Here is a 20,364-nt window from a genome sequence, read left to right as displayed (position 1 = left end):
TCTTGTAATGTAACTTTCAAGCATCAGGTTATATTCATTTTTATGCTTTTTAAAGCTTAATAATTCAATGATTTATCTATTTTAATTTATACTTTTAATCCACTTTGAACAATCTAAGGTGCCACTGGAGATCATCATAGTGGTCCTGGTTAAGTCAAATAGTAATTACAGAGCTTTCACTTTAAAGATGAGATTATTTTTAATTATTGAGTACAGTACTTAAGGTACCATACTTATATAATTATGCCACTCATCAAATGGTTATTGAAAGCTGAAATGTAATTTTAATGACAGCTACCTATTTTTCTTTGCACATTTTATAGTTGACAGATTAGTCAAGAATGTTGGTTCTTTTCAAAATCTTTACAGCTGTGCCAAAGTGTTTAGCAGGACAAGAACTGGACTGAGTCCACTTACTAACTTTTAACTCTATTCTTTTTTCAAAATGCACTTTCAGGTTTCTTTTCTTTCTTTTCTGTTTTTCATTAACAAAAATCCTAAAATGGATTACAGCATTCAAAACTATTGCCAAATTTTATAGAAGAAAATTACCCCCAAACACTTAAATGTTTAAGATCAATTTAGCTGGGTATATTTTGTTAATTCTTTGAAAACACAGACACTGTAGGATTACTCACACAACATACTTCATTTTCTTAAAAAAATTAATGGTATTATAATAAGTAAACTAAAAAGATTTAAAGAAAATTAGTCTGTTTCTTGCTAAATGAAAATTTCCTACAACACATGTTATTTAACAGCTTGCAGACATTTCCTGTGAAACATTCTATAATCAGTATAAAATAAGTACTATATCATACATTTAAAATATAAGCCTTCTTTTTCTTTAAAACTAAAGATTATGATTAAACACATAAGATCTCACCAACAGAATTTTTTTCCCTTTCTGCTGATATTTACCAGATCAAATATAAAATCCTTCAAACAATTAAGAGACTTTCAGTTTTTAAACTAGGTTTTGCCATCATAATATATTACAAAGGTTTCTTCATTTTATACCTGTTTCAAAATGAGTATATCACATTAGATGTGACCTTCAAAGGATGGGAATAAGGAAAAGAAGCAGTTTTTTTTTCTCGAAAACATACCAAATAAGGAGTACAACTGTTTTTCCAAACAATATTAGAGAAAAGATTTCAGAGTTTGCTATATGGGGAAAAGGCAATAAAGTTTTGAAGCAGGAAAAACTGCTTTGTTCCTTCAATCCTCTAGTTGAAATTAATTACAGCAAATGTTTATGAAAACATCTGTTCCTTACAGTTATAAATTCTTAATTTTAGTATGGACGATTCCAGATTCTTATTTTGGAAGGAAACTGTCTGACAATTGAAAGATTTACAAAAGAACAGGCAGAATTTGTAATTCTGGAAAACTGTATATACAGTGTACTGTATACCCTGCAGAGATTTTCATTCGCGTGAAACATTTGATGGGGCTTGAACTGGTTGGTAACTAGGAGAATTCAAAGACAGAGAGGCTCCTCTCTGATTTAAGGTGTTATACAATAAAAACATATCTGTAATACAAGGAAACATCAACTAAGAATTACAGATAAATGTTACCTTACTATTAATCTAATTTGGAGTAAATACAATAAACTGAGTATTAATTTTAACAGGGATTTAGTAAGACTAATGCCAATACAATCATGGGAAGGTATGTGCAGTGTTCCCCCAAAAAAACAACAGAGGGTGCAAGAGAGTTTAATATGATGTTTTAAATTGCTGCTCTGATTCTTGTTCTAAGTTATCAGGTAGCCATAACTGTAACAAGGATGTGTAGGTTGGTTTCAGATCTCTCTCTTCCTCTTCACTTTCTTCTCTCTCCCTCTCTCTCTCTCACACACACATACACACACACATAAGTGCATTATTACAGTAATCTTACACAAAGACCTTTAAATGATCAGACAGCACAAATACTTAAATGTGTTTTAAGATAACGAACTACCTTTCACTTGCTTGAAAAGGAACTTAACAAAAGAGTAAATTTTTAAAATACAATTGTGATTTTCAAAGTATTTCAATATTTATGTAAGTTAACCAATAAAATAATCTATATATATATATATATAGAGAGAGAGAGAGAGAGGAAATTTAAATAAATGCATAAATTATATGCAACATGTAACATACATATTATATGTGTTGCTATGTGTGTGTATGTTGTGCAACATATATTTACAGGAATAGTCCAACAATTATTTGTGACCATTACAATTTTAAATTTACATAACACATCAACTTCTCATTGGTAAGTACTTTGTAAAATGAATTCCTAGCAATCACAATTAAAATAGACTGATTCGAAAAAAATATGTTTGTAGTTATATTATTTTAAATGAAGATACAAAGAACATGTATTTTCCATTAGTAATTTCTAACATACATGTGTCTAACTCATTAAGCAAATAATACATATAATGGTGACTTAAATCTCAAAACAAGATAAATCAAATTCCAGACTCCTTTTTAACTTTTACTGCAGTCAGGTTTAGCTAAGGGCATTTATAGCATCTATCTGTGCACCGTTAAAATCACCCTAAACGAAGGTTTACAATAGATTTCTATAGTGCTTTTTATGCACAAACATCTGCTTCATGAAGGTAGAACCAGAGATTTTAAACTAGGTTAGGTTAAAAACAACCAGAATAATGCTATAAATAAACACACTTACTCAACTGGGCCTTCAGTTTACATCCAAATATCATCAAGTTTTAGAAGATCACATCATACTAGGTATGAATTCCAAAAAGTATTACATAATTTAAAAAATAAAGTTTATCTCAAAATTGTTAGAGAAATGTCACCAAGTGTGTGTGATGAATATTTAATAGTGAGAAACAAAAAAAGATTTGCTTTAAACTAAGTTAAAAACCAAAGCTATGGATAGCCACATTTAGTTGTGACAAGATAATATGACATAAATAGTGTAAAGACCTGAAACCTTTTGTTTTTTTTTAAATGAATATTACTCCTGAAATGCTTTTTTATTAAATTTAAAATCCCATTCAAAGTAAATCCTTCAAAAATCCATGAATTAGGTATATTCATCTGTGGATATATAGTAAATCAAAGTATAAGGACTCAGCATCTATGAAGACAGTAGCCACTAAGGACATTACCTTATTTCAGGAATCATGTAAAGAACAATCTCTCTAGGCTAATTTATTTGTGCTAAAAATCAAAGGACTACCATCAGGTCTAAGACCCAGTGCTCAAGTAAATACAAAACAATGCTTATTCAATAATTTTCCATCTTCTCTATCATTATTATCTACATTCTAATAATTTAATGGCCATATTAAGTTATAAATATATATATTTAAGTAAATATATTTAAACAAATATACATATTTAAATAAATATATTTAAATAAATATATTTATATAAATATATGTGTTTATATAAATATTAAATAAATATATATTTAAATAAATATATATATTTAAATAAATATATATATATATTTAAAAATTATTTTTTCATCTCCAAAAATGTTTACTGTCAAGATTCAGAACATTTTTTGAATGATAGAAAGGATTTCTAAACATGAAAGAGTATCAGTGCTATAACTTATAACCAAATATTTGCACGTGAATGGACAGCTTTATCACCAGTCTTCATTTTATTAAAAACAATCCACATATATTGGTTCCATGTGAGGTTGTGGCTATTGCTTTGACTGGGAATGAGTCCCTACTGCAATTAAGTATAAAAAATATCTCCAAAATTGGAACGTGACCTGTATTACTAAGAGCTGAGAAAAATCCTCAAAGAGTTGGGTTTTGTTTTTTAAAAACATTCCTTTTACACACTACAAAGAAATAATTAGTATTTGGGCTTCTTAAGTCCCTACATGATATTTACAATGGCAATCCCCAAAGGTCCTCCCCTTCACATAATCACAAACTCATACCCTCTTTTGGAGTGCATATTCTTGGTGTGTGCTCTGAAGACTTGGGCCTCCACGTGTTTATTCAAGTTTGAGAACAGAAACAGCATCATCCAGAACATAGTAGCCATCATACATGTCCCCTTCATACAGGTACGGTAGTCTGGTGAAAGCTTTGGTAACAAAACCAGTTTTTCTGAAAACTTCAGGCAGACTATTCACTTGTTCTTCCCATTTCTGTCCCTTGATTTCTCATGGTTTCTCCCACTTACCACCTACGTTTTCTGCACAGGGATGAAAGGGTAAAGCCAGGGAAGGATGACCCTGCCTCTAGTTGGCTCCAAGATACTTCTGATATCTTTTAACAAAGTGAAGAGTTGATCACAGTGGTCCAGCAAATTCAAGCAGCTGACATCATACTGGAACCCTGTATTCTGTCACTCATTTATACCAAGCACTTTGTATTTCTTCTTCTGAAGCTGCCATACCATAGTTTCAGACAGCTTGATGGCATAAATTTCTTCAAAATGAGGGCTCATGATTTTTGTGACCTGTCACCAGCACCTAAATCTATGGGTTTTCCAGTCTGGATTAATTTTTAGCAGTCTCTGAAACTGATCTAGTGAAAACACAAACATTGGGCCTCTTCCTAGCAACCGACTGATAGACATTGGAGAAATAAACAGGCTAAACACAGATGACACAGAAGAGTGATATAACTGGACAAAGGGCCAGCCCAATTTCTCAACTCTGTTAAGAAGATCTGTGTTTCATTGATCAAGATAACTCTTAACAAAGCCTGGAATGATTCACATAATTTCTCTCCGTTGCACACCTACCAGTAGTGGTTCTCCCTCCTGCTGGCCTAGGCCATTGTGGCCCTGTCGAGTCTGCTCATCATTTACATGTAGGCGAGTAGGGGAGTGGATGAGTGGGCTCCATACCAGCCACACGGACACCAGGCTGGGGCACAAGCAGCCCACAAACAGTCTCATCAAGAGCCATGGCCACTAGTTTGGATCAACCACCGGTGTCAGGGCGAGAACATGAAGGTGCCTTTGCCCAGACTAGAGCCATTGCACCCAACCTGCCCATCCAGCCTCCTCAGCGCTGAGCCAGGGGGTCAAAATTATTTAGATAACATAAAATCAGATGTAAAAAGCAAATATACAGAAACTTTTCAATAAATAATATTTCAAATGGATAATTTTAAGATAATTTAATTTTTAATAATATTTGTTATTCCTATTAAACCATCAAGAGAATAATTTTCAAAAAGAAAGCAGTGTGACACCAGTGAAGTGGCAGAATATACAACTCCAAATTCTCATCATCCCACAGAAACATCAAAAATAAGCACACCAACTTTGCAATAATCCTAGAAAACAGCCAAAGATTTATGAAAACCAAATGAACAATGCATAAAAAAAAGAGACATCTTGATAGCTTTGTGGCATTTTTACTTGCCCTTATCCTAGCCCCTTCTTGGTACCATAGCAATCTTGAAGAGGAATGCAGTTTCCAGTGTGGGAAACTGGTATTTGGTTCTGGAGGGAGCAACGCAGGCCATAATTGCAAAATACTGTGTAATTCTGTTCTAACTTGTTTAGGAGCTACCTGAAGGTCTGACACAAAACATCTCTTTTTTGTCTAACTCAAAAAAAAGTGGTGGGCATTGCTCTTGAATATACTGCAAACTGAATTAAGAACAAGCAGATGCCTGGCACAAAAGATTATAAGTGAAAACATTAAAAAGACCACCTAAGGTTTGGAGCAAGAGCTGGTGAGAGTTTCCTCGGGAAATTAGGACATGCAAAAGCATCCATGTATTTAGGAAAATGTAGAAGTCCATGGGCATGTCCAGAATAAGAAGTATGATCTTATAGGAAATAAGAGGACCACAACCTTCCACCTTAAGCTGATCACTCAGAGAGTGCAAGCCTGGCTAAGTGATGAAAGACTGATGTGGCACAGAACCAATCTGCAAAGACAAGCAGAGATTTGGGGGTTTTGTTTGTTTCTTGTGGGTTTTGTTTGTGTGTGAGTGTGTGTGTGTGTGTGTGTGTGTGTGTTTGTGCGCGCGCGTTTTGTTTTGTTCTGTTTTGTTTAGCTCCTGGCATTCAAAGAAGTTATCTGTCAAAACCCTAGCTGAACACAACCTAAGAAATAAAGATTTCAGTGACTACATATACCGCATAGATCAATGGAACAGAAAGAGAGCCCAGAAATAAATCCACAATTATATAGTCAATTAATCTCAACCATGGAGAAAAGAATATCTAATGGGAAAAAGACAGTCTCTTCAACTAATGGTGCTGGGAAAACTGGACAGGAGCATGCAAACAATGAAACTGGACCCCTTTCTTATACCACATACAAAAATAAATTCAAAATGGATTCAAGACTTAAATGTGAGGCAGAAAACCACTAAAATCCTAGAAGAGAACACAGGCAGTAAGTTCTGTGACACTGGCTACAACACATCCTTTCAGATGTTTCCTAAGGCAAGAAAAACAAATGCACAAAGAAACTATTGGGACTACATCAAAATAAAAAGCTTTCACAAGTCAAATGAAACGACCAACAAAACTAAAAGGCAACCTACTAAATAAGAGAAGATATGTATAAATTACATATCTGAGAAAGGGTTAGTATCCAAAATAGAAGTTATAAATAACTTCTAACATTCAATGCCCAAAAAACCAGGTAATCCAATTTAAAAATGGGCAGAAGATAGGAACAGACACACTCCTCCAAAGAAGAGATAGAGACGGCCAACAGACACATGAAAAGATGCTCAATATCATCCATCATCAGAGAAAAGCAAATCAAAATCACAGTGAGATATGACTACATACTTGTCAGAATGAAAATCAAAAACACAGACAACAAGTCTTTGCAAAGATATGGAGGAAAAGGAACACTTGTGCACTGTTGGTGGGGATGTAAACTGGTATAGGCACTGTGGAAGTTACTCAAAAAATTAAAAATAGAACTAACTACCAGATGATCTAGTAATTCCACTACTGGGCATTTATGCAAAGAATACAAAGACACTAATTTGAAGGGATACATGGACCCCTATGTTTATTGCAGCATTATTTACAACAGCCAACTTATGGAAGCAACCTAAATGTCTGTCCATCAACAGATGAATGGATAAAGAAGATGTGGTATGTGTCAGTGTGTGTGTGTGCATGCATGTGTGTGTACACACATACACACAATAGGATACTATTCAGTCATAAAAAGGAATGAAATCTTGCCATTTGCAACAACATGGATGGAGCTATTAAGTATAATGCTGAATAAGTGAAATAAGCCAGAGAAAGACAAATATCACATGATTTCACTCATATGTGTAATTTATTTTTTCTTAATTTTTTTTGAATGTTTATTTTTGACAGAGAGAGAAAGAGACAGAGCATGAGCGGGGGAGGGGCAGAAAGAGAGGGAGACACAGAATCCCAAGCAGGCTCCAGGCCCTGAGCTGTCAGCACAGAGCCCGACGTGGGGCTCGAACTCACAGACCGCGAGATCATGACCTGAGCCGAAGTCGGATGCTCAACCCACTGAGCCACCCAGGTGCCCCTCATATGTGTAATTTAAAAAACAAAGTAAATGAACATGGGGTAGGGAAAGAGAGGGAACCCATGAAACAGACTCTTAAGTATAAAGAAGAAACTGATGCTTAGCAAAGGAGAGGTGGGGGGCATAGGTAAAATAGGTAAAAGGCATTAAGGAATACACTTATATTGATGAGCAGTGAGTAATATGTGGAATTGCTGAATCACTATATTGTACACCTGAAATGAATATAACACTGTTAACTACCCTGGAATTAACATTTTTAAAAAACATAAAATATGGGCACCTGGGTAGCTCAGTCAGTGAAGCGTCCAACTCTTGATTTTGGCTCACGTCATTATCTTGTGGTTCGGGAGATCAAGCCCCACCCACATCAGGTTCTCTGCACTGACAGGGTGGAGCCTCCTTGGGATTCTCTCTCTCCCCTCTTTCTAACCCTTCCCTGCTTGTGCTCTCTCTCTTTCTCTTTCTCTCTCTCTCTCTCTCTCTCTCTCTCTCTCTCTCTCTCTCTCTCAAAATAAATAAATAAATAAACATTTAAAAGAAAACAAAAATAAAAAAGGGAAGAAGGACAGAGCTGAACGGGACCAGATATTTTGTATGCTATGAAGTTTTGGTATCAACCTGAAGTAGACTGTTATAAGTTTAGGATGTTAAATGTAATATCTATAATAACCACAGAGGCCATATCTAAAAAAAGTTACACAAAAGGAATGAGAAGGCATTCAAAATGGTCACCACAAAAAAATCAACTAAACACAAGAAAAAAGCAGTAATGAAGGGAAGGAAGGGTAAGAAGGTTACAAAACACAGAGAACACAATAGCAAAATAGCAGAATTAAGTACTGTTTTATCAGCAGTTACTTTAAATGTTAACTGTATTAAAGTTTCTAGTCAAACACAGAGATTAGCAGAATGGATTAAAAAAAATTACACAACTCTATATTGTCCACAAGATCCAAATCTTAAGATTCAAAGACACAACAGATTGAAAGTGAAAGGGTAGAAAAAGATATTCTATGTAAAAAGTAGTCCAAAAAAAGAGATACTGTGGCTATACTAATATCAGACAAAATAGACTTTTAGTCAAAAGCTGTTTCAAGAGATGAAAAAGGACATTATATATTAATAAAAGGGTCAATTAACCAGGAAGATATAATTAACATATGCACCAAACAATAAAACATGAAAATATATGAAGCAAACATTAACAGAATTGACTAGACAAATACACAGTTCTACAAAAATAGCTGAAAATTTCAACTTACCATTCTCAGTAATAGACAGAACATCTAGACAGAAGCTCAATACGGAAATAGAGAACTTGAATAAGAATGTAAACCAACCAGACCTGACAGACATATAAAACACTGTGCCCGACAACAGGATACACAATCTTCTCAAGTACCCAGGGAACATTCTCCAGAACAGACCATATGTTAGGTCACAAAACAAGTCTCAATATATAAAAAGACTGAAATCATACATATCTTTGACTATAACGAAATGAAGCTAGAAATCAACTGCAGAAGAAAACCTGAAAACTTTCAAGTATAAATGCAAATATGTGTCTATATATGGAGAAATGACAAACAGATAAATATGTGTGTGGAGTCTATTTAAACATGGTGGCTTTAACTTTAAAGGAAAAAATATACTACTGATGATCCTTCATTAAATTTCAAAGTAACTTCTGGGAACAAAAAACACTGGACTGGTAAAACTAAATTGCCACATTCCATTTAATGAAATTTTAATGTAAAATTACATCATTACATCACAACCAAAGTTAAGTCTCAAGCAAGACAAACCTGAATACATGCTCTACCATTTACTTGCTGTTATTTACCATTCAGTATCTTTGTTTCTTCATTTGGAAAATGGGGGAAGAAAACAGTTTCTACCACAAAGTGTGGTTGTAAGGATTAAATAAGTTCAAGTAAAGTGTTTAGTGTAGCAGGTAGCATAACGTAATTCCTCAATAAATGTTAGCTATGATTTTTCTAAACATATTAATGTATTTAACATGCTGGATTCAGTGGTGGAATACAATTAAAAGGCTATTAGTTCTATATGTTATAGGGAATAAACTTATTTATAATTTAAATAATTGAAAACTGTAACTCTTCTAGTAATTAAAACATTATTTCTGATCAATTTTTTAATTAACAAGAAGTTTATTTAATGGGTTATATAACTCTGTCAAGTTCTGTGGTATTCTTTTAATATCCTTCCTGGGGCACCTGGATGGCTCAGTTGGTTAAGCATCCGACTTCGGTTCAGGTCATGATCTTACGGCTCATGGGTTCAAGCCCCATATCGGGCTCTGTGCTGACAGCTCAGAGCCTGGAGCCTGCTTTGGATTCTGTGTCTCCCTCTCTTTCTGCCCCTTCCCTGCTTGTGCTCTGTCTCTATCACTCAAAAAATGAATAAACATTAAAAAAATTTAATATCCTTCCTGATGATAATCATACCAAATACTGAATATGATATAAAGAAAGTAGAAAAAATAGCAGAATTAAATAAAATTATATTCTTGAAATATAAAGCCACCTAATTCATTAACTTTATGTTTTTTGAGATTGATAAAATGTAGACAGATAAAGAACTATAGTCAATCTAGTATTAAACTAAAACTATCTCATTTAGGATAGTTTACAATATTACCCATGCACCAGAATAAAACAAGTTTTAAGAAGAATTATTAATGATTCTGCAAATGAAATGAAAGGTATAATTTCAAAGATAATCACAAGTACAATTATCTAATTTAAGTTAACCTGTAGTACTACACAAATGCAAATGTTTCTACTTACTGTGATTGTCATTTCTGGGCATATTGTTATTTCTCCAGGCATTCCATAGATTTAAAGCTGCTTGATGTCTGGGGGGGGGGGGGGGGGGAGGGGGGAGGAGAAGGGGGGGGGAGGGGGGAACAAATGTAGACCAGGAATCGATCAGGAAAACAGAATTCTAATGTAAAATTAACCTCTCTGGATCCTAAAGAGAGAGCAAGAGTGAGAGTAAGACCGTGCGTGCATGTGTGCTGTGTTTTTGAGAGAGGAGAGAGAGAGACAGTGAGAGAGAGAAACTGAGAGAAAGATGAGATGGAGATAATCATGGATGGGTCTATGATTCCCTACTTTTAAATGTTTTTCTAGATTATTCTGATGATCCATGAGTCTTTTTTAGTCCAAAATAATAAGTTTCTACTGTGCTAAAAGTGAGTTTCTTGTTGAAGGCAACTTAATTTGTCCCAAACAGGTGATTATTCAGTATTTTGCGTGTCATCATTTACCTTGCACTATTACAAGCCAAGCTTCAATCTCATTTTCCAGCAGGAGTAGTGGGCTGCACTAAGCTATGTCAACACTGTACGTGACCCTAATATGACCAGTAGCATGTACTGATTCTTGGCGGAAGGGTGCAGACTTGGAGATGCCAAGCAGAACACTGCGATTGGCCCGTGTGGGCCTCCTGTGGACCACGTGGGCTTGAAATGCACTTTCCTACAAGAGCTACACAATGCCAATGCTGTAATTTAGACAAGTACAAAGTACATTTATACTAAGTAGATGCACAAGTTTGAGAAGAGCTTCTTCAGAGGTAAATGTCTTAACAAAGGACATTTGAAGATATTTCCTTAAACCTATAGAAAGAGTATTAAAGTCAAGGGTGATTATTATATAATTTGCCCTGTGCTGTATTTTTTTCTTAACAAAAATTCAAATAATGATTTGGTTTAAACCTTGACTACCTGAAAATTTTAGTTTTGCTGCCAATCTTAACAAATGTTTAAATGAAATGCCTCCACCAACAAAACAAAACAAAACAAAACAAAACAAAACAAAACAAAAACAACACACAATAGCTTTTCAAAGAAAATCTAATTGGTTTAGGTAATCCTAATCCTGATGTTAAATTATCTGTTAAGTACCTAAGTAAATATAATAAAAACATTATTTGCTAAATAAAATGGAGTATATCTAGCACTGAAGTCCTATTTCATTTTTATAAATCTTTCAAATAATAACTATAAAATATTTTTATTATTATTCTTCAATGTATAAATAAATAAATACCTTTTTCTGCAAAACAGATTTGTTTGGGCACCTGCCATTTTCACCCTTGATTACAATCAGTGCTAAATACTTTAAGATTGGTTTAACATCTGGTGGACAAGACCTCAATAAAATATAAAGATATCCAGGGGCGCTGGGGTGGCTCAGTCAGTGAGGCATCCAACATTGGCTCAGGTCATGATCTCACAGTTCATGAGTTTGAGCCCTGCGATGGGCTCTGTGCTGACAGCTGAGAGGCTGGAGCCTGTTTCGGATTCTATGTCTGCTTCCCTCTCTGCCCCTCCCCTCCTCTCAAAAATAAATAAACATTAAAAAAAAATTTTTTTAATGTAAAGATATCCATTTCCCCAAAGTGATTAACTTAGCTAATTATTAAATATCACCCTTTTGTATGAAATATTAAACTGAACTATTTGAAGGATAAAAATTATCCATGAACCAAGGTGAATAATCCTATTTATGCCTAAATGATAGCTAACTGAACAAGTTGTTATACCAAAGAGCTACTTAAAAGGTATAATGGGCATTTTAACTATAAATCCCAAAGCTGTGATGAAGAACCAAGGGTAAAAACTCAAACATATCTTTATTCTTACAAGTGATTTACTAAACTAAATCACATTAAAATACGGTAATCTAAAATCCTCAAGTACAATATCAAAAATGTTTTAGTATTTACAGTCTCCTTTATATAAAGTGTCAAATACATTTCAATTGATCTATAGAAATGTTTTATTTTTTAAGTTATTTTTGTTATGACATTAAAGAATTACTAGAATCTGAGTTTCAAAGAAAAATTGTAAATCCAAAAACTGATTTCTATTTACCATTTTATGATAAAGTATAAATTACTTATTAGCAGAGATGATTTTTAAACCTGATAATAACTAGGAATACGTAAGAGAAAAAATGACTTCTTTAAATTTGCTAGGAAATGTGCAACGTACAATATTCAACTATCCTTTTAGAGAATAAAAATATCATTCAAATTATTTATTGAGCATTTTATCCAAATGAACATATTTAGTTATCTACACAAGTTTGAAAATGGGCCCTAATTAATAAATGCATTTACTGGTTCAAACTTCTAACCATGCAGCTAGATCATGTAATAGCTCTTCTACTTTATTCTTTCAACAATTATGTGTTGAGTACCTCCTACATTTTAACACTAATAATACAATCGTAAGCAAAAGCTGAAAACCCATCCTTGACATCTTTAAGTTTGTTGAAAGCTCAGCAGAGGAAAGAAATGTACAACATACATGTACCAATGTACAATGACAAACCTGAAAAATGTTACATGATAAAGTTACACACCCTACTATAAAAGAGGGGAGGGGTCACTGACCAAGAAGTACATAAAAGGCACTCCACTAGAGACCAGCATGTGCCAGAATTCTGTGAAAGTCACGTTTAGGACTTGGGTCAAGATGAATAGCAAGGCAGTGAAAGAACTGTTTTAAGGAAAAATAGAACATGGTAAGGTTTGCAGCCTTAAAAAGATCACTTCAACTTCAGAGTGAAGGAATTTGAGAGTGGGTGTAGGGAGAAGGAAAGTGGATGGAATAATACTGAATGAAAAGCCCTGCAAGGCAAAAAATGATGATAAAATAGTCATATTGATGATATCATTATCATACCACCTTAGGAATGGCAACTCTCCATTTTTAAACCTTGTTAATATTACTTACTGAGAACCTACTATGTGCCAGACAGTTTTTAGGACATGGAAGTATTATAGTAAACAAAACAGAATGAAGTGTGGGGGTAGAGGGAAGCAAGAGAAAAGAAAATGAATTCTTAACAGGTAAGTTCAGATAATTATAATAGCTATAAAGAAAATACAGCAGAATAATGCGATATTCAGTGGGGATGGATGCTCTCTGTAGGGAGAGGTGATACCTGATTTGAGATTCTAGTAACAAGAAAAAAATAGCCATTTAAATATCAATGGCAAAAGGCACAACCTGCAAGGGCACTAGAGCAGAAGCTTGCTTTTAAAAAAAGAAAAAAAGAAAAAGAAAAAAAAAAAAAAAAGAAAGCCAAGATGGCTCAAAGGCTAGGAATTTAAGATGAGGTCTGTGGGAGAAGGAACAACCATTGAACTTGGAATTTTGTAGGGAGGAAGTCTAGATTTGATAAGTACAATGAGAAGCTACCATAAGCTTTAAAATGATGAAAAAGATCTATTTCATGTTTGAGAAAGATGATTCTAGCTGCTGTGTAAATACTGGATTGAAAATGGGAGACAAGATGGAAGCTAAGAGATCAGTTACAATCTGCCATCATAGGGATAACATGACAAAATGGGCAGAAACAACTACATACTTAATTCTAAGTTTAAATGAAGACTTGAAATTTTAAAACCTCTGAAATGATCTGAAATTATTTCTATGGTGGAAAAGTAAATAATTGTGCTAATACTTTATTTCTGTACACAATGAAGAATTACCTTAATTTGGTTAAAATTTTTATTGATTTTTTTCAAACTGCTTTCTATATACATCAGAAATTAATTTGGTCTCTAAATAAGACTGACATCTGGTCACAAATAGAAGAAACAACAAAACAGCACATAATAGATTACTAGTAGGATTTCCAATCCGATCCAACATGGAGGGTCACTGCAAGCCTCTCTCCCCCACTGATCACAACTAAAAACTCTGGGCAAAATACTAAAAACAACTTCTTGAGGACTCTGAAATGTAAACACTAGCAGGAATATTGGACAAGGACTCAAAGAGTGGTGTTGAGTGCTTTGGGGTTTTTTTTCCTTCATGTCCCAGCTTTGAGCTCCCATCAGGCTGAACTAAGTAACAGGCACCAAGAGCAAAAATTCCAATCCCATTTTTCTGGGACTGAGAAAAGAATCCTCTTTTCTTTTCCCTTCTTTCACTTCCAACCTTGCAACAAGGCCAGGTCTAATTGAAGAACTACACTGCCCTGGGGGTAGGTGGTAGCAGTGAGGGGTGCACATAAGACCCAGAGGGACAAAGCTATCTTTTCAGATAGAACACTAAAAAAGGAAGACCCTACTGCATGCACAGTGAGTGGGGAACTCCATCATTTTTTCTCTTTCTCTCACCATTTTGTGACAAAGTGGGCCCATTTGGTGGAACCATGTGATAGCATGAGAAGCAAAGCTCTGACAGAACAAGGCAGAGGGTGTGGGGTTATCCTAGAGAAGAATACAGCAGGTCAGGGGATTCTCTACTTCTGTGTATGAACTGACAAAAACCCTAGATTCACCCCGAAGCTATGTATGCTCAAAACATACCCAAAGAAGCACAGCAAAAACTCTAAAAATTAATCTATGACATAAACTACTACTGTAGTCCCAAACTAACCTCTGGGGGTGACATGCAAGGAGGACTCAAAAGCACAGAAAAGACTTTAAAAACTGAATTGACATAGGGGTGCCTGGGTGGCTCAGCTGGTTGAGCCTCCGACTTTGGATCAGGTCATGATCTTGCTGTTCGTGAGTTCCAGCCTCGTCGGGCTCTGTGCTAACAGCTCAGAGCCTGGAGCCTGTTTCAGATTCTGTCTCCCTCCCTCTGCCCCTCCCCCACTCAGCCTCCCTCAAGTTCTTGCTGGCGCCTGCGCACACTCTCTCTCTGTCAAAAATAAACATTAAAAACAAATAATAAAATAAAATAAAATAAAATAAAATAAAATAAAAACTGACATTGAAACCACCATCACCACCACAGAAAGTAAGGCCAAACTTGTAGTATGAACCTAATTGTGTTGGCTGCCGGAGGAGGGGTGGGAGAGGAAAGAAAAAGGGAAGAAAGAAAGGAGAAAAGAAACAAACAAACAAACAAAAAAAGATTTCTCTGGGGGCACTTAACAAGATCTAGAGTTTTGAAATGAAATATTCAAAATGTTCATGACACAATCCAAAATTACTTGATATATCAAGAATGAGGAAATTCTGGCAAATTTTCACCATATAATATAATTAACCCCGAGATAATTTAGATGCTGGAATCAACAAAGATTTAAAGAACCTACTATATAACTTTTTGCCAAGAAGCACACTCTTGAAAGACAGACATCCACAGTAAAAGAAAAAAGAAAAAGAAACTATTAAAAAGAATAAAATTAAAAATTTTAAACTATAAAGTACAGTAATCTGAAATTAAAAAAAAAATCAATAGATGGGCTCAAAATCAACATAGAGCTGACAGAGGAACAAGTCAATGAACTAGAAAGCTCCCTCTCTCTCCCTCCCTCCCCCTGCCAAAATAAACAAATAAACTTTAAAACATTATCAGTATCACATTATCTAAATCGTCAATATAATCTAATTATCTTTGCAGATATATTCAAATACAGTTGCAGCATAAAGAACAAATGTAAGAATTATCTAAATGAAGAATAAGATTACAACAGAATGTGGAAATTAATCTCATTCCTTCCCACATTCAACTTTTCTTTCATTTCTTAGATATATTTCATTTTTCCATTAAAAATACATATACCTTAAAAACTTATACACATTGAGAGAAATTATTAAGATAAAGACCAGCAAAAAAGATTTTGAAAAAAAAAAGAAGGAAAGAAATAAAGGAAAAACCACCTATACTATAATTACATGGGGGAAAATATTTTCTCTTTTTTTCTGTAAAGTTGAAATCACACACTATACAAACAATTTTGTGTTTTATTATTTCGTGTATTACAAGTGTAAACACTTCTCGCATATTATTTTAAAAACTATTGGGGCGCCTGGGTGGCTCAGTCGGTTGAGCATCTGACTTCGGCTCAGGTCATGATCTCACAGTCTATGGGTTGGAGCCCCGCGTCGGGCTCTGTGCTGACAGCTCATAGCCTGGAGCCTGCTTCAGATTCTGTGTCTCCCCCTCTCTCTCCCCCTCCCCTGCTCATGCTCTGTGTCTCTCTGTCTCTCAATAATAAATAAATGTTAAAAAAAATTAAAAAAAACAAACTATTTACAACAAAATTTTAAATGGCTGCATAACATATAGTAATCAATGAATGTTTTATATTTATTTAACCATTCTCCTATCACTGGATATTTCTGTATTTAAAGCAGTTACCTAATTCTTAGTAACACTATGGTATATATCTTCGTGCATAACTCTTTCCCTGGCTGCCTTAAGATACAAAACTAAATAGGGTGAGGGAAAAGTACTAACAAAGTTACTAAATTAATACAAATTGATAAAGATTACAAAACTCATACATGATTCTGTGGAAAACTTTCAAGTGCAGATTCATATAAGGAAGAAAATGAAAAGCTGCCTATAATTCTGTTGTTAATATTTTGACAGATTTCTTTAAATTTTTAATGAAATGCACTATATATTCTAAAATTTGCATACAATATACGTTTAATACTACTGTAAAACAACCTTCAATGGCTGCACAGAATTTTAAACAATAGTTGATTTTCACAGCATTACAGCATATTATAAACCACCAATAAGTAAATGTATTCCTACTGCTGCTCACCCTAGACATCCATATAGAACTGTAACATGATGAAAGTCAGTGCCTGAAAGATGAACAGCTATATTTTGTGAATTAGATATTCTGTATTTAAGTATTACAGAATACTGACTGTTGCCCCAAATCTGTTTCCCCCTTTTTGTTGGGCATACGGCAACCCAGCTACAGACTATATTTCACAATGTGGAGGCACGAATGATAAAAAAAAAAAAAAAAAATCTGATGCCCTACATTAGCTTCCTTTCTTTCCCATAGACTAGAACAATGGTAACAATGGCTAAATCCCGCCCCAAAAGTAGCGATAAACAAAAAGACAGAAAATGGTGATGGTGTGGAGAAAACTGTAGCCCTCATACATTGCTACTATGAATATAAAATACTGCAGCCACTTTGGAAAACAGTATGCTAGTTTCTTCAAAGGTTAATAAATTTACTATATGACCCAACAATTCTCCGAGAATCTATCTAACAAAAATGAATAGAAAACATATGTATACATTAAGATCTGTGTTCAAATGCGCATAGCAAAATTGTTATGACAATCCCAAACCTGAAGCCACATAAATATGCATTAACCACTGAATAAACAGAAAATGAATATCCACACAGTGGAATACTATTCAGCTGGGGGGGGGGGGGGAAAGGAACACAGTACTAATACATGCCTACAACATAGCTGAACCTCAAAAACATTAGCAAACAGAAATAGGCCAGACATAATACACAATGTCTCTTTTTGTCCCTTATAATAATCCTTGTTCTGAAGTCTACTTAGTTTGATATTAACAGTTACTCTAGCCCACTTGTTAAGTGTTTTCATGATGTATCTTTCTCCACCCTTTTACTTTTGACCTAAGTCATCTGTGTTAGTTTTCCGTTGTTGCCATAGCAAACAATCGCAAGCTTAGAAGCTTGAAATAACACAAATACATTATCTTAACAGTTCTGTAGGTCAGAATTCTAATACAGGTCTCATTGGGCTAAAATTAAGGTGTGGGCAAGGCTCTATACCTTGAAGCTCTAGGGAAAATCTGTTTTCTTACTCAGTTGTTCAAATAAGGAACAACAGTTCCTCAGGAACTGAGGTCCCCAATCCCTTAAAACCTGTAAGTAGAGAGCTGTTCCCACCTTCTAGAGGCCACCCAAATTCCCTGCCTTCCTCCATCTGCAAAGCTGCAGCAATGGACCTAGTCCCTTTCACACTTTCTCTCCCACTCCTTCTATTGTTGCTTTTCTCTAACTGCAGTTGTAAGGGTTCTAAGCCATTAGGGACTTGGGATTAGACTGGGCCTAACCAGAAAATCCCTAACACCCTTCTGATCTAAACATGTGTAACCTTTAAAAACATCCATGTTAGATAACATATTCACAGGTTTTGGAGATTAGAGTATAGAAATATTGGGGGTGGGGTGGGGATTTTATTCAGCCTACCACATCTTTTTATTTAAAGTATCTTGTAGACAGCATATAATTGCTTCTTTCTTTCAAAAATATTTCTGACAATCTTTGCCTTTCAACTGGTGTGTTTAGACTACTCATATTAATGTGTATTGCTATAGTGAATTCAAGTATCTGTTGTCTATCTGTTCCATCTATTGTCTTTTTCCCTCATTTTATGCCTTCTTTGGAGTTGAGGATATTTTAGGATTCTATTGAACTCCCCTACTGAATTATCATTTATGCCTCTGTATTACATTTTTATTTAATGGATGCTCTAGAGTAGGGACTGAAAAACCACGGCCTATGGGCCAGTAAACTGTTTCCGTGAATTTTTATTAAAACTTGACCATTTGTTTATATACTATGATGGAAGAGCTGAGTAGTTGCAACTGAGATCATAACACGAGTGGTTAAATATAAATTATATTATCCTTTAAGAAAATGTTTCCTGACCCCTGCTCTAGGCTTACCATATAATATTTAATTAATCAGAATCTACAAGCAGCATTACATAGTCATGTGTAGTGTCAGAACCTTACAACAGTATATTCCCAATTCTTCTCTCTAATCTTTTGTACTACTGTTACCATGTATTTTACTTTTACATATGCTGTAAATACTATATATTGCTACTATTTTTGCTTTATACAGTCACATTTTTGAGCAATTAAAATAAGAAAAAATTTTTACCTCCATTTACTCTACTTCCAATGCTCTTTCCTTTGTACAGATCCAAGTGCCTCTGCCCTGTCATGTACTTTCTGCCTGACAATGCTCCTTTAACATTCCTTACAGCGTTGTCTGCTAATAAAAAAATCCCCATGGTTTTGCTTATCTAAAAAAAACTTTATCACTTCATTTTTTTGAAAGATATTTCTATTAGGTATAGAATTCTGGTTTCACAAGTTTTTCCCCACCTTCAGCAACGTTAAAGTTGTCACTCTATGATCTTCCGGCTTCCATGTTTTCTGAAGAGAAATCTGCTCTAATTCTTACCTAGTTCTTACTCTGCATTTTTGTATTAGCTTTCTATTATTGCTATATCAATAAATGTTTTTCTGGTCACCTTTAAGAATTTTTGTTTGTTTTTATGTCTGAATATGACTACATTTTAAAATTATTTTTATTTTCTGTATTATTCCACTTTATGTTGTCTGAGCTTCTTGGATCTGTAGTTTAGTGTCTATCATTAATTTGGAAAAATTATTGGCCATGATTTCTTCAAATATTTCTTCTCTACCTCCCTTCTTATGGGATTCCAATTACATGTACCATTTGATATTGTCTCATGGTTCTTGGGTGTTTATTTAATTCTTACTTCTCATTGTGTTTCAATTTGGGTAATTTCTGTTGATGTATCTTCCCATTTGCTGGTTCTTTTTTGTCTGTGTCAATTCTACTTATGATCCTGTCACAGGCATTCTCCATCTCTGTTACTGTGTTTTAAATTTCTTTTTTAAATTTAATTCTTTTTAATGTTTTATTTTTTTATTTTTTTTGAGAGAGGCAGACAGACATAGTGTGACCAGGGAGTGACAGAGAGAAAGAGAGGGAGACACAGAATCTGAAGCAGGATCCAGGTTCCGAGCTGTTGGCAAAGAACCGGACATGGGCTAGAACCCACGAACAGTGAGATCATGACCTGATCCAAGGTTGGACACTTAACCGACTGAACCACCCAGACCACCCTGTGTTTTAAATTTCTATGATTTCCAAGGGCACCTGGATGGCTCAGTCAGTTAAGCATCTAACTCTTGATCTCGGCTCAGGACATGATCTAATGGTTCATAAGTTCAAGCCCCACGTTAGGCTACACACTGTCAGTGCCCAGTCTGCTTAGGATTCTTTCTCTTCATCTTTC

General features: G+C 34.6%; 1 protein-coding gene and 1 pseudogene across 8 annotated transcripts in view; both read right to left on the bottom strand.

Moving 5' to 3' along the window:
* The window catches only part of TBC1D5 (TBC1 domain family member 5), a 537,582-nt gene that overhangs the window by 266,145 nt on the left and 251,073 nt on the right, over window positions 1–20,364 (bottom strand). The window lies entirely within an intron of this gene.
* LOC131511781 (protein-L-histidine N-pros-methyltransferase-like) lies at window positions 3,534–10,373 on the bottom strand (annotated as a pseudogene).

Source organism: Neofelis nebulosa, chromosome 5 (assembly GCF_028018385.1).
Source record: "Neofelis nebulosa isolate mNeoNeb1 chromosome 5, mNeoNeb1.pri, whole genome shotgun sequence".
In the NCBI taxonomy this organism is placed as follows: Eukaryota; Metazoa; Chordata; class Mammalia; order Carnivora; family Felidae; genus Neofelis; species Neofelis nebulosa.
This window is presented reverse-complemented; position numbering and strand designations above follow the sequence as displayed.